The sequence below is a fragment of the Heteronotia binoei genome, chromosome 21 (genome assembly GCF_032191835.1).
Source record: "Heteronotia binoei isolate CCM8104 ecotype False Entrance Well chromosome 21, APGP_CSIRO_Hbin_v1, whole genome shotgun sequence".
Taxonomy (NCBI): Eukaryota; Metazoa; Chordata; class Lepidosauria; order Squamata; family Gekkonidae; genus Heteronotia; species Heteronotia binoei.
Window position 1 is genome coordinate 139,561,541 of NC_083243.1, and position 14,422 is coordinate 139,575,962.

General features: G+C 38.4%; 1 protein-coding gene across 3 annotated transcripts in view; it reads right to left on the reverse strand.

The window, feature by feature from the left end:
- The window catches only part of BMAL1 (basic helix-loop-helix ARNT like 1), a 123,395-nt gene extending 111,932 nt beyond the window's left edge, over nucleotides 1–11,463 (reverse strand). Inside the window, exon 1 of one of the 3 annotated variants that reach the window (XM_060262108.1) lies at nucleotides 11,143–11,463. The gene's annotated coding sequence lies outside the window, so the exon portion shown is untranslated. The remainder of the gene's footprint in view (nucleotides 1–11,142) is intronic. The other 2 variants (XM_060262110.1, XM_060262109.1) reach the window with 2 other exon arrangements.
- Between the last annotated feature and the right edge of the window lie 2,959 nt (nucleotides 11,464–14,422).

Below are 14,422 nucleotides of genomic sequence, written 5' to 3' on the forward strand. Positions count from 1 at the left end.
AGAGAAAGCCCCGCCTGCCCATCTACCTGAGTAGCCATCCACCAAAACAAAACCAAGAAAACCCTTGAAGTATGCCATTTATGCACCTCTTATAGAACGTCAGATCCTCAACCTATGCTATGGCTGCTTTAAACTGCTCCCTCTAGAACAATTACTCTTTATGCAACAGGAAAATTTGAAGGTGAAGTAAAAGACTTCTTCCTGCTGTCTCTATACGCCAACTCATGGCACAATGGATGATAGAATGTGTGAGATGGTTCCAATAACCATGTAATCACAGAAACTGAGGGTCTAAAAGAGGTATACATACAGACTCTCAAACTTAAAGTGCATAACTATACATAATTGCTGACTTACAATACCAGATTGTATGGAACATTTACACATATTATTTGAGCAATGTGTTTTGAAGGTCAACGGTTGCCTATACCTGAGCATTCTCTACTGTGGCTCCCACTTGACGAAATGGCCTGCCCAATAAAATCAGGAAAACTCCCAAGGGTCCTATTATTCTGCAGAGTGTATAGAATTGAATTGTTCTGGAGGGCATTTTTATAAAGGAAATAGAGTTACACCTTTTGTGTGTGTGGAAATAAAACTGTAACTTATAAAAAAGGACCAACACACATATCCCAATGTCATTCATATCCTAATGGAGTACATGTAATTGCTATACTGCTACTCGTATCCCAATGTATTTGCTAAAGCCATCCACAGCATCATTGTAAGAACCACCTCTTATGCAAATATCACACAACAGTATACACAACAAAATTCTCCAAAAGCCTTTATCATTACCTTGAGACAGTTTAATTTCTCCCATTTCAGCTAGCTCTTAGGAACTCAGGTTCTCTCAGGAGAGACTTCAGTAGTTTTATAAACGTAATACTTTTAACTGCTTTACTGCATTTTTATTTTCACTTCAGTTTATTTCAATATATGAGCAGCTCAGAAAGTATTAATAAAACAGTAAAAAAAAAAACCCTACTACAATTCAGTTTCAAGACCAACAAAAAAGACTTGCATGTACCATTCTTGCACACATTTCACAATGGGGGGGGGGGGTCAGTTATCTGAAGACTCAACCACCTGTTCTTGTATTGTGCATACCATTATACAACATTTTGTTAACATTACGAGTAATTTTCTTAGAGGAGTCTGAAAGGAGGAGGGAAGTGTAGAATTGCTCTGATCTTCCATGGGAACTTATTAAAATCAGTGTAATATATTGAGACATATCATTATAGTATAGACAGTGTAATAATAAAGACAGACATCAACTATCTCAACCTTTCCCATTTGAAAAGGGCAAACCTGTTGCGAATAAGGAATGTGAAGATATCCACCTTCTAGGAAAGGATCACTTAGCCAAGCGGTTCCTTCAAAATTCTACAGTGGTTTCTGTTTTAATGACATACATTTTGCAGTTTAATTCATGGCCATCATGTCAGAATTTCTGCTTTCTGAGATGAAGTGGGCTCTCAAATCAATGCATGTTTTAGGACCAATACAGCAACATTAACTAGCATTCTGTAGCCTTAATGTCAGAAACACTCTCTTGCATTTCCATTCCAGTTCTAACCATGCTTACCTGAAACCCAGTGAATTCAGCTCAATACATTTGCAGCTAATTTGATGCATTAGATCCAGGCATTTAGCCTCAACATAATACTGCAGGAATACTGTTATTTTCTGAGCACTCAGACCTCAATGTTAAGAAGGGCTATGTGCTCTTCTTCTTCCCCATCAGCACATCAACTGTTGTTGTAACTGCTGTATGGGATATAGTTGCAGGAGTGTGGGAGACTACAAATGGAGATGCCTCTCACATAATATCTCCTCCCATGCTATTTTTGGAATGTTACAGTGTTACTGAGTGAGTGTTTCTTTTAAAAAGGTTACTTGGTAGATTTGCATTTCCCTCTGAACTCCCAAAGATGGCTGATCTAGCACTTTTTCAATTTTGTACTTTCAAGTTCAAAACACAGCAACCCTCGGGCCTTCCAGGATTTGGAGAATGCTGAGCTGACCTGCCTCTCTAAGGGGGGCAGACTGGAGCTTCTGTTCGGGGTAGTAAAGGGCAAATTTTTGCCTTCTGCCTACTTTTCTCAGTAAGAGATTAGTCCAAGATATGCACAGGAAACTTTGAGGTGATTTACCTTGGCTAAAAGGGAGTCCCGGGGGCGGGCTCCTTTGAGGGATCCCCGGAGAAGAGTTGCATATTCATCATCTGCAGAAGCTTACAGAGTCATTTATTTGACATAAGCTTGACAAGATCCTAATCTTCTTTGAGACTGCTAAACATCTGATGCTGTACAAGACCAGTGTTGATTTGGATAACCTTAGAAAAAGGTACTGATTGCTATCTACCATTCTGGGACTATTTTAAAGCAAACAAAATAATATTAGAAGGTGGGAAAGAGAAAGTTTGAAAGCTTGGAAGAAGAAGAGGAGAAGGGGTGAATTTTGGACTTTGTTAAATTAAGGACAGTGTTAAAAATTGAAAAGGAATTTATTGTTTTGTCTACCTGCAGTCATGGAGTGAAAGCACCATCGTCAGAGATCTGCAGTTTCTATAGTCAACACAGGAAATACGTCAAGTATCGTGAGACTTTGTTACCAGTGAGAACGTGACTTGGGGCAAGCAAAGCAGGAAGTAAATACTGAAGAAGGGGACCTACTCTAGGATTGTATTACCATAGAAAAACATCGGCGGCCATTACTGGGAGGCTAAATTTTTTTAAAAAATTATATCTGAGCCTGGGAAGGTCAGAGGATGGCAAAGTTAGGCTCATTTGAAAGGGCAAGTTCTAATCTATCAAACCTGATAGTTGAAATTTAATTTGGTGATATCAAATTTTTCGCTTTTTTTTAATGTCAGATTCAAAGGTAACCCGTGCAAGAGCGGCCTCATTGGAGAAGATGCAAAATCAGTTGGAAGCAATGGAAGCTAGGATGATGAAAGGGGTGGAAAAGATGATAAATACTTGCAAAAAAGAACTTAAAAAAAGATATTGAGGACTTTAAAAAAGAAATGGAAGAGCTTAGAAATGAAACAGTGGTGGTGTCAAAAAAAGTGCAGGAGGTAGAAGGGAAAGTTAAACTCCAGGATTCCACCTTATTAAAAATGCAAAAAAATAACAATCCATGACTGTAAATTGATGGAGACACAAATACGTCTGAGAGGAGTACCTGAAGAAGAAGGGACAGACTTAAAGAACATGTAATAAAAATAATTGCTGATTTCTTGGAGGAAGATCCTGAAGGGACTAGAAATATGTATGATTATATGTATAGAGTGAATTCATCATATGCCAAGAAAAACCACTTACCAAGAGATGTGGTTATAAGATATATGACAAAAGAAATGGTGGGAAAAATCTTGAATAAAAATTTTGAAAAGACATTGATAGTGGGAGGAAGCAGAGTAAGAATAATGAAAGAATTGCCAAGACAAATGATAAATGACAGGAGAACATATAAGAAATTAACAGAAAAACTACGTGACAATGGAATGAGGTATAGATGGATAATACCTGAAGGTCTGAGCTTTGAGCTACAAGGAAGAAGGATTACAATTATAAATACACAGGAGCTGCGTAAATTTTATGACGAAAATAAAGAATTTGCACCATGATGGATTATAAATTATTATCTTGGAATGTAAATGGACTAAATTCACCACAAAAAAGAAAGGCAATATTTCATTGGATTAAAAAACAAAACTGTAATATAATTTGTTTACAAGAAGTTCATATTAAACAAAAGGATTATACATTTTTATGGAATAAACAATTGGGACTGGAATCTTTTTCATTGGCTGAACAGAAGAAAAGGGGTGTGATTTTTTATATTAAACAAGAATTGGACCCAAAAATAATATTTAAAGATAAAGATGGAAGATTTGTGGCAGTAGAAGTAATAATAAATGCGAAAAAACCCTTATTATTGGGACTGTATGCACCAAATGATGCAAAAGATGTTTTTTTAAAGAAATTATAAAACAACTTGATGAAGTGACATATGACCAGGTCATGATTATGGGAGACTTCAATGGAACAATTCAGAATGCATTGGACAGATCTGGGAAAAAAATAATAAAGGAAAATTGCCAAAATCCGTCTTTGAACTGGTTAAACAAGAAAACCTGGAAAATACATGGAGAAAATTTAATCCTGAAGTACGAGATTATACATTTTTTTCAGCAAAACATAATACTTTTTTCAGAATTGACATGTTATGGGGTACAAAGGACTTGGGCCTTATAACTAAGAAAGTAGAGATCTTACTGAAGATATGTGCAGATCATAACCCAATATTATGGATTACAAAAAAAAAATTGAATGATCCAATTGAAAAAATAGAAATTGAAGCAGCGATTATTGCAATGAAAATTGGAAAAGCACCTGGGCCAGATGGATATACGGCAAAATTTTAAAAAAAATTTAAAGAAGAATTAGTACCGAAACTTCAAAAATTGATGAATATGATAAGAATAAAAGGGAAAATACCAAATACATGGAAGGAAGCTGTAATTTCTTTGATTCCTAAGGAAGACAGAGATGTCACGAATGTAAAGAACTATAGACCAATTTCATTACTAAATAATGACTATAAGATATATACAAGAATTTTGGCAGAACGACTTAAACAATATTTGATAAATTTCATAAAGGAAGACCAAGCGGGATTTATCCCTAAAAGGCAAATAAGAGACAATATTAGAACTGCTGTAAATATTGTAGAATATTATGAAAGACATCCAGAGAAGGAAGTTGCATTATTCTTTGCGGACGTAGAGAAAGCTTTTGATAATTTGAACTGGGACTTTATGTTTGCAGTAATGGAGAAAATAGAGTTGGAGGAAAACTTTATAAGAATGATAAAGGCAATATATACTGAACAACGTGCAAGGTTATGTATAAATGCAGATTTTACAGATGAAATGATAATCAGCAAAGGTAGAAGACAAGGTTGTCCGCTTTCACCTTTGTTGTTTATAATGACTCTTGAAATTTTATTGATGCAAATACAAGATGATAAATAGAAGGGTTGAGAGTTAAAGGATTTATTTACAAATGTAGAGCATTTGCAGATGATATAATGTTTATAAATGAAAATCCTACACAAGTAACACCTTTGTTGTTAGCTAAAATACAAGAATATGGAGAACTGGCGGGATTTTATGTTAATAAAGAAAAAAAATCAAAATTTTTATGTAAAAATATGCAAGCAAACAAACAAAAGGAGTTGCAGAGACTAACAGGATGTGACGTTACCTCTAAAGTAAAATATTTGGGTGTGGAAATAACAATGAAGAATATTGATCTGTTCAAAAAGAACTATGAAAAACTATGGCGTAAAATGAATGAAGATATGATAAAATGGAATAAGCTTAACTTGTCATTGCTTGGAAGAATAGCTGCAATTAAGATGAATATTTTGCCGAGAATAATGTATTTGTTTCAAACTATTCCGATTGTGAAAGACAGTAAACAATTTAACAAATGGCAAAGGAATATTTTGGAATTTGTATGGGCTGGGAAGAAACCAAGGATTAAAAAGAAAGTTTTAATAGATGCTAAAGAAAGAGGAGGATTCTAATTACCAGATTTAAGATTATATCATGAAGCAGTTTGTTTAGTGTGGATAAAAGATTGGGTGATGTTGTTGAATAAAAAACTTTTAGCGTTGGAAGGTCATGGAAATAAATTCGGCTGGCACGCTTATATGTATTATGGGAAGAAAAAGATGGATAGTTTTTTCTCTCACCATTATATAAGAAATAATTTGTTGAATACCTGGATGAAGTATAAGAAATATGGTGATGAAAGAAAACCATTATGGATAGTGCCAGCAGAGGTGATAAAAATAACAGCTGAGGAAAAATGGCTGTCATACAATCAACTATTAAAAATACTAAGTGGCAAAAGAGAATTGAAAACTGCTGTGGAGTTGAATAACAAATACGATTGGTTTCAAATGCAACAAATAAAGAGTTTGGTGGGAAACGATATTAAAACTGAAGGAATAAGACAAGAGCAAACAGAAATGGAAAAAGTTCTGCTTGGAGATAATGAAAAATTAATTTCAAAAACTTATAACTTACTTTTAAAATGGTCTACAGAAGATGAAGTAGTGAAATCTCAAATGATTAAATGGGCAATAAATGTAAATAAAGAAATACAGATGGATACATGGGAATATTTATGGAAGAACTCTATGAAACTTTCAACATGTCAGAGTATTAAAGAGAACTGTTTTAAAATGATGTATAGATGGTATATGACTCCCAAAAAATTGGCAAAGATGAATAACAAAGATGCCAGACAGATGTTGGAAATGTAAAAAACATGAAGGTTCTTTCTACCATATGTGGTGGACTTGTGAAAGAGCAAAAAAGTATTGGCAGATGATCCAACAAGAAATTTCTAGGATCTTGGGATATGAATTCAAGAAAGCTGCAGAGACTTTTCTGTTGGGATTACAAATGGAAAAATTTCCAAAAGAAGATAGAACTATAATTTGGTACTTGCTTTCAGCTGCTAGGACACTATATGCGCAGTTATGGAAGCAAAAAAAAATACTAGAAAAATGGGATTGGATTGTAAAAGTTATGACATGGAGTGAGATGGACAAATTAACAAGAACTTTAAGAGACTATGATTTAGAAGATTTTAAAAGGGAGTGGAAAAAATTTAGAAGTTATGTAGAAGACGAGTGGAAAGTAAAAGGACATTGGACAATTTTTGATAATGATTAAACTTTAGAAGAAAGAAGAATATTAATTTTAGTTCTTAGGAATTAAGGGTACCTTTTAATGTTAGTATTTTGAGTAAATAACAATGGCGGGGGTCAAGTAATGGGGGGGTGATTAGAAAGAAGCATATGGGATAGATGAAAAGAAGTTATTAATGGAAATTATTACCATATGTTATCAATAAAATTGTTTAAAAACAAAAACACAGCAACCCTCTATCCCCATTCTTGTCACACTGCCCTAAAAATCTAAACTTCTTTCCAATCTTATTCATATTTATTCAGCAGTAAATCCCACAGAGTTCAATGGGACAATCAAAAGTGTATTGAATCACAACTATAACATCCTACTAAGGAATGTGATCCCTCCACATTGCAATATCACAACTTAAACCTGCCTTATTTACAACCCATCCCCCAATAGCATGGTTCTATGGCATGCACACCCTCTTTACTTAGGAACCAATTTTGCTGTAAGAACTCATGTGTATGTAAATAAAAAAAATGCAAGTATTGGAAAACAGACTTTTCCCATAGAACTTTAATCTGGTTCTTGCTCTCAGCCGCTAGGACACTGTATGCGCAGTTGTGGAAGCAAGAAAAAATACCAGAAAAATGGGATTGGATTGTAAAAGTTATGACATGGAGTGAAATGGACAAATTAACAAAAATATTAAGAGACTATGATTTGGAAGTTTTTAAGATGGAGTGGAAGAGGTTCAGAAGATACGTCGCAAAAGAGTAAAAAATAAAAGGACATTGGACAATTTTTGATAATGATTTAGTTTTAAAAGAAGAACATAACTTTTGGTTTTCTTAATAGTTAAGGGTACCTTTAATATTTGTTTTTTTTTAAGTAAATAACACTGGGGGGTCAAATAACGGGGGAGGGGTGGGGGAAAAGTAAGATATGCGGTAGATAAATTTTTCTTTTTAAGTTGTAAGATACTGATATTGATTTGCTACCATATGTTACCAATAAAATTGTTTATACACAAAAAAGTGTATTGAATCACAGCTACAACACCCTACTAAGGAATGTGATCCCTCCTCATTGCAATATCACAACTTAAACCTGCCTTATTTACAACCCATCCCCCAACAGCATGGTTCTATGGCATGCACTCCCTCTTTACTTAGGAACCAATTTTGCTGTAAGAACTCATGTGTATGTAAATAAAAAAAATGCAAGTATGGGAAAACAGACACTCATAAAGACTGCAAATCATAGCAATGGCACTAGATTGAAGGTTTTTTAATTGTGTAGAAAATCCCTTACTACCATGTAAGTGTATACTCCTAACCATATTTGTTCAGATGTAATCCCATTGAATTGAACAGGATATATCCAAATGAGTTTATATAACAGTGCAGCCTGAATAAACCACAATTAGTCAAGATGAACTACATCTACTCAGTAGTCATGCTACACCTAGGACATATACCTAAACCAATAGTATCCTTCAAAAAATGAAACTGTGGCAACCACTGTTTGTCTCTGTGACTATGGGTGAATAAAATGTCAGATACCAAGACAGCAAAAAATACTTGACCATTAACATCATTCTCCATATTTTTGTCAGTCCTTTATCTCAAATCTGTTCTGTAAACTAAAGCAAACTCCAGCCTATTCTGTAAATTAAGGGTCTTCCGATGTAGCCATTGATCAGTACCCTCCGTTTACACAATAACCAACCAGAAGAACTTCCCGGCCCTTAACATCCACAGGTATGAAACCCCACTAAGAACGGAATACACATCAAAATGTATGGGGAGTGTAAAATAGTGTTCTTCTTCCAGTACAAGCAGTTTGCTCTCCTTATTGACCTTGGACAGCTGCTTTCAAGGAGTCACAGTTTGTGAAATAAAACATACAGAATGTAAAATGGAAGAGTAGTTATAGCTCAGTCAGCTGTGTTTATACACACCACAACAGGACACCTGCAACCCAGTTTAAAATCAAGAATTATTTTTGATATTACAGTGACATGTTTGTGGATATGTATATTTCCTAGAGTTAGGGCACAATAAACATTTTTTTAAAAAGATGAAAACATGCAAATCTCTCTCTGTTCCAATCTAAAAAGATTGGACAAGGTGCAACATAATGGCCAAGTGCTATGAACCATAAAGTCCTCACTTTAGAGCTTTCTGTGATAAACTCATTGAAGGCAGTGCTTTGCAGCCTCAGCCCCACCACCACCAACTGCAGTATGGGAATAACACTGATCTTTCATAAAAGGTTCCCATATAGATTTATGTCTGTCAAGTGCTCTGAACCCTGAAACATTATATGAATAATTAAGAGCTAGTACAGTGTAGTGGTCAGTATCATACTAGGATCTGGGAAACCCAGTTCTGAACTCATCCCTCTGCCGTGGATACCTGCTGGGTGACCTTGGGCCAGTCACTTTCTCTCAACCTAGCCTACCTCACAGGGTTGTTGTTGTGAGGATAAAACAGAGCAGGGGAGAATGATACTATAAGCTGATTTGGATCCCCACTGTGGAGAAAAATAGGGTATAACTATCAAAATTTAAAAAAAAAATCATTATAGCTGGTATTACTGCTGTAAATTAAAAGAAAAAATTAAAGGAAAACAGCAGAAATTAAGGCCTGGCAAACAGTTCCAAAATATTTAAAAGGCTATATTTTAAGATTTACACAATGGCTAGTGAAATTCTATACAGAAGTTCACTTTTAATCTCTGGTTAAAGCATGTCACTTTGCATAAGGAATCAAAGGCAAAGAACCAGATTTAAATTCAGAACGAACAGCAGTCTTTGCGTTACTAACTCCTAAGTTTTCAACTGTACACTAAATTTCTAGGTAAGCCCAGAACAGTCATGCTGAAGTCATAGGAATATATCCTGTTTGGTGGATAACACAGGATGCTGACTACACACAAACAGTTACATACACAGTTCGATTTGCGGTCAATAAATTAACATGTAATAACATTCAGGCAGCATGATAACTACAACAACCTGTCTGTAAGCAACACACTTATGTACCTGACAGCCTTCCAAATCATATATCTTAATTACCCCTTTCAGTTCTTCTAACTTTTTAAAAACCAAAGCCTATTCAGACTTTATTTAAGTAAGAGGCTGGATAATCCTTCAGTGCCCAGGGACTGCTATAAAGTATGCTAGGAATTGAGAGGGGTAGCAAAGAAAGGACAGGGATTGGTTAAAATGGGCCAAAGCGTGATACACCTTTTAAATATGCTTGATAGACAACACCTCAATGATGTACAAAAAAGCATTCATAAATGTTTTCTGCAATAAACAATCACAACCTCTAGTGCAGTTTTATAAACAAGGCAAATGATTTTAGCCAATGAATTCAGATAACAACACATTCGGAAAGTACACATCATTTCCCATCCTGAAGAAGTTAAACCATGGAACCCAACAAAATGGAATCAAATTTAAGTATTTCCTTTAAAAAAACAAAAAACACCACAACTCATCTTTTGGTTTTCTGAATTCTTATTAGGTTTTCATGATTTACAATTAAATTTTACATACATGTGTTCCAGTATCCATAATGAAGAAGCTTAAAAAGAGAAGTCAAACTGCTGTTTATACTACTGTGGCCTTCCTAAATGGCAAATTGCCAGCAACTTGGTTCTCAAGCAACTGGGTTTGTAATTTGAATTCCACAGCAGTTTGGACAGTGTTTTGGTTGAAATGAATTCCAACCAGATGTCAGAAAAATTACAATGTTAAATTCATAGTTTTATTTTATGCACAACCTTAAGCTAATATACTAGACTCTTTGATCTCTGGTCATGAGGAAGAAAGTCTTATTTGATTCCCTTATCTTTCCAAAGGGAATATCATTCATTTCCTTATCTTTCATGAGCAAATGTTCCTGCAATATAACCTGGAAACGAGAAGACCGTATATGCATGCGTTATACCATACGCATACAACCATACACACACATATCCCCCCTCCTTGGGTCTCCTTACTTCTGAATTAAATGCCCCAATAACACGACCTGCAGACCCAAGACAGGAAAAATCTGTCAAGTTGACATATATGTGCGTTATTAATCATATGCGTGTGTAAAAGCACACACACAATGTCTGGATCTATCATGCACCTGAGCACTCTCCACCCACTTGTACATAACCAAATCACAGCCAACATGCAGCCCACAGGGAAACGAGCCCCTTCTAAAGCCAGACAGGGACCAACTCTCTCCCTCCTTCCCTCAAGCTCCCCGAAAGCATCCGCTTCCCATCAGGAATCCCCTTCCCCGCACTTGGTCATTAAACAGGAATCTCCTCCACTATCCCTCCCTCCCGCGCCGCCGCCCTTCGCTCCTTCTCGAATCCTGACAGGGATTCTTCCGCCACCCCCAATTCCTCACCGTATCTGGGCGGACAGGAGGGGGCTGGTGTAGGTGGTCCCCACAGCGGTACGCGGTATAACGATGGAAGCAACGCCCGGCGCAAGCAGCCCCTGTACCTGACCTACTTTCCGCCTGGCTTGCCACTGAACGTCGCACCACTAACCTACTTTCCAGCCAATGGCTTCTCCCCCGCACCAAGGCCCGGCCCGCCTTTCGGCCAATCAAAGAGCAGTTATACGAAGGTAATGACCAATAGCAACAACTGAGAACCCGCCACGGCCCTCCTTCCGCCGTGCAAACCAATCTCCACCTTCGACTAAAGACTGAACTAGTGGGGATGGGGATATTTTTGCTCTCTCCCGCTTAAAGGCTATAACTTGGGGAAGGGAGAGGGGAGGAGCCGAAGCGTGGAGAATTGCGCGCTCTCTCTCCTTGCCTCCTGTTATTGCGCCTGTTGATGGTTGCGTAAGCGACTGTTTAGGCGGGGTGGGATCCGCATACGGCCTTGGCTGCCGCGCTGAGCCTCTCCTGCGCGGTGCGCTGCCGTCAGAACACGGAACCAATGGCTGTTTGGGAACACCGGCCTATATTTTCACTGGCGGTACAGTCAGGAGTTTGCTTTGCTGGCCGTCGGGGCGGAAGGTTAGTAGCTGACTGTGTGACGAATGGGGCGCAGTCCTTTCAGACTACAGACCAGCCTCTGAGCCCAATGGAGGCAGGCTTTGCTTCTTGCCTGGGAGAAGCCTGTCCTCTCATCCTGTGCTCCAAACAGCCTCACTCAAGGCAATCCTCTTTAACAGTGCATTATTTCCGAGGTGGGGTGGGGGAGATATTACGGAATTCGACTCATTGGAAAACACCCCTAAAGCCTCAATTATGTAAAGCTCCCATCCGCTCCCTGGGCACTTCCTTGAGAAAGCTCCTTCGCCTTGTATAAGGACTCGTTTTCTTCCTTTATGGCGTCATGGTTACCTGTTTCAAGGCCTGGAAAAAATAATAAAAGCTGGATCCACACGGATCTATTCTCATGGTTCCTCTAGTTTTAATAGAACTCCCCCAAATCCAAAAATGAATCACATGTCAAAGCTACTGAACTATAAAAACATGGATCCTCATGAATTCATATGATGGAGGTAGCACCACTAAAATCATGCATTCCACCACTTGGTGGCCCCATTGTGGGGTAAAAACGTAGCTCTGAAGCATGGATCATCATGCATCCTCAGGGGTTGTTTTGCACTGAATTTTTTTCCTCCATTTATATTCCGCCTTCTTCCCCTCCTCCCCAATGGTAGGGACATAGATTTTCCAATTTCCCAGGAGGGAGGGGCTGGGCCAGAGGCATTTCTATGCTAGGTCCTTAAAAGAACTGGAATCCAGTGACATCATAAGGATAAGCCAGTGACATCACAAGGAGGGGCCTCCATTATCACTATCTATGGAGGGGGGCATGGAGGATTTAGGGAGAAGCTCCCCAGAAATTTAGGGGGAACCTCCCCTAACAGTGCCCGTGGTGGGCTGGGCCAAACACAGGAAAAGGTGGGAGTTGGCCAGTGGTTATAGTGGTGTCTCATTAGCCTCATGGTGTGGAACTACATGTTTGAACCATGGCAGCACCACAAAGCAGGGTATGTGTGATTTTTGTAATGCTGCTTATAGACCAGGGGTGGTCGAACTTGATTAATGAAAGAGCTATATAAAATACAAGTCAGAGCTGCAAGACATGAACATCAGGTGTTTGAGAGCCAGAAGACAGGAAGGAAGGAAAATGGAAGGAAAGATGAAAAGAAAGCAGCTTTAAATACGTTATCCAAGCCACCAGCTGGCTTGGCTTGGTGAAGTGATTTCAGGAGAGAAATGCCTTCTCCTAGCCAGCTGACAGAGTGTTGGGGTCTTCAAGAGCAACACAATATGTGTGAAAGAGTCACATGCGGCTCCTGAGCCACGGTTTGGCCACCCCTCTTGTAGACCAAGGTTTGATCAATGAAATGATGGGGATTTTTTTCCAATTTAAAAATTTTATGAATTCATGAAGATCAATTTAAAATAATCTAGATACAACTTTTACTCACTCCCCAAGAACCAAATCTACATGTTTTTGTGTGTGTGTAGGGGGGGGGGGGGGCGAAATAAGAAGAAGATGAAGAAGATATTGGATTTATATCCCGCCCTCCACTCCGAAGAGTCTCAGAGCGGCTCACAATCTCCTTTACCTTCCTCCCCCACAACAGACACCCTGTGAGGTGGGTGGGGCTGGAGAGGGCTCTCACAGCAGCTGCCCTTTCAAGGACAACCTCTGCCAGAGCTATGGCTGACCCAAGGCCATGCTAGCAGGTGCAAGTGGAGGAGTGGGGAATCAAACCTGGTTCTCCCAGATAAGAGTCCGCACACTTAACCACTACACCAAACTGGCTCTAATAAAAAACAGTCCCCCACTGTTAGTTGCCCTGAGCCCATTAAGGGAGGGCGGGATATAAATGCAATAAAATAAATAAAAAATGACACCCCCTTATGGGCCCATTCTATCTTATGGGCCCATAGAATGGACTCCATATCCAATTTGGTCCCCCTCTCTGGCAGCGCCTGGGGCAAGCACCCCCTCTGTCCCCCTAGATCCAGCCCTGTCACTCCCCTTCAGGTTCAAGCTAACACACCAGCCCTACATTCCTCCAGTAATTCTTGCTGCATTCTCAGCTCTCCTAGACCCTCCATTCCTAACACAGTTACATCTGCCACCTTTTTATTCTGATAGGATTCCCCAGGAGTAACTGTACATGTGGAGTGTCTGCCTGCTCTACAGCTCTCAATTGCATAAAAGGAGAAAGAAAGCAGCACCAGCACTGCACAGTCTGTTCTTGTATTATAAAACAGGAATGTTTTAACTTTATGGCTATTTTACAATAGTTAGATATAAAAGAAGGCAGCATGGTGTAGTCTGACCTTGTCAGATCTTGGAAACTAAGCAGCGCCAATACTTGGAAGGGGAACCTCCAAGGAAAAGGCTGGCAAAAACTTATACAAAATACTACATGATTTAGTGTTGCTGTGTATAAATCACTCAACATGGTATTAACATTTTCTTGTTCTAAAATGCCTCTGAATGTTTTGGTATGTATATGCTCTGGTATCAGTGTCCATGTTCAAATTAGATGTTGTATTATTGTGGGCGAGGAGCTTGCAATAAACCCAAATGCCAACTTTGTTGCCACATACACCCAGACAACACAATCACTGGACCTAACAATATCAACTACACCATCTGAGGCTTATTCACATGCTCATCTTCCAACGTTGTGTG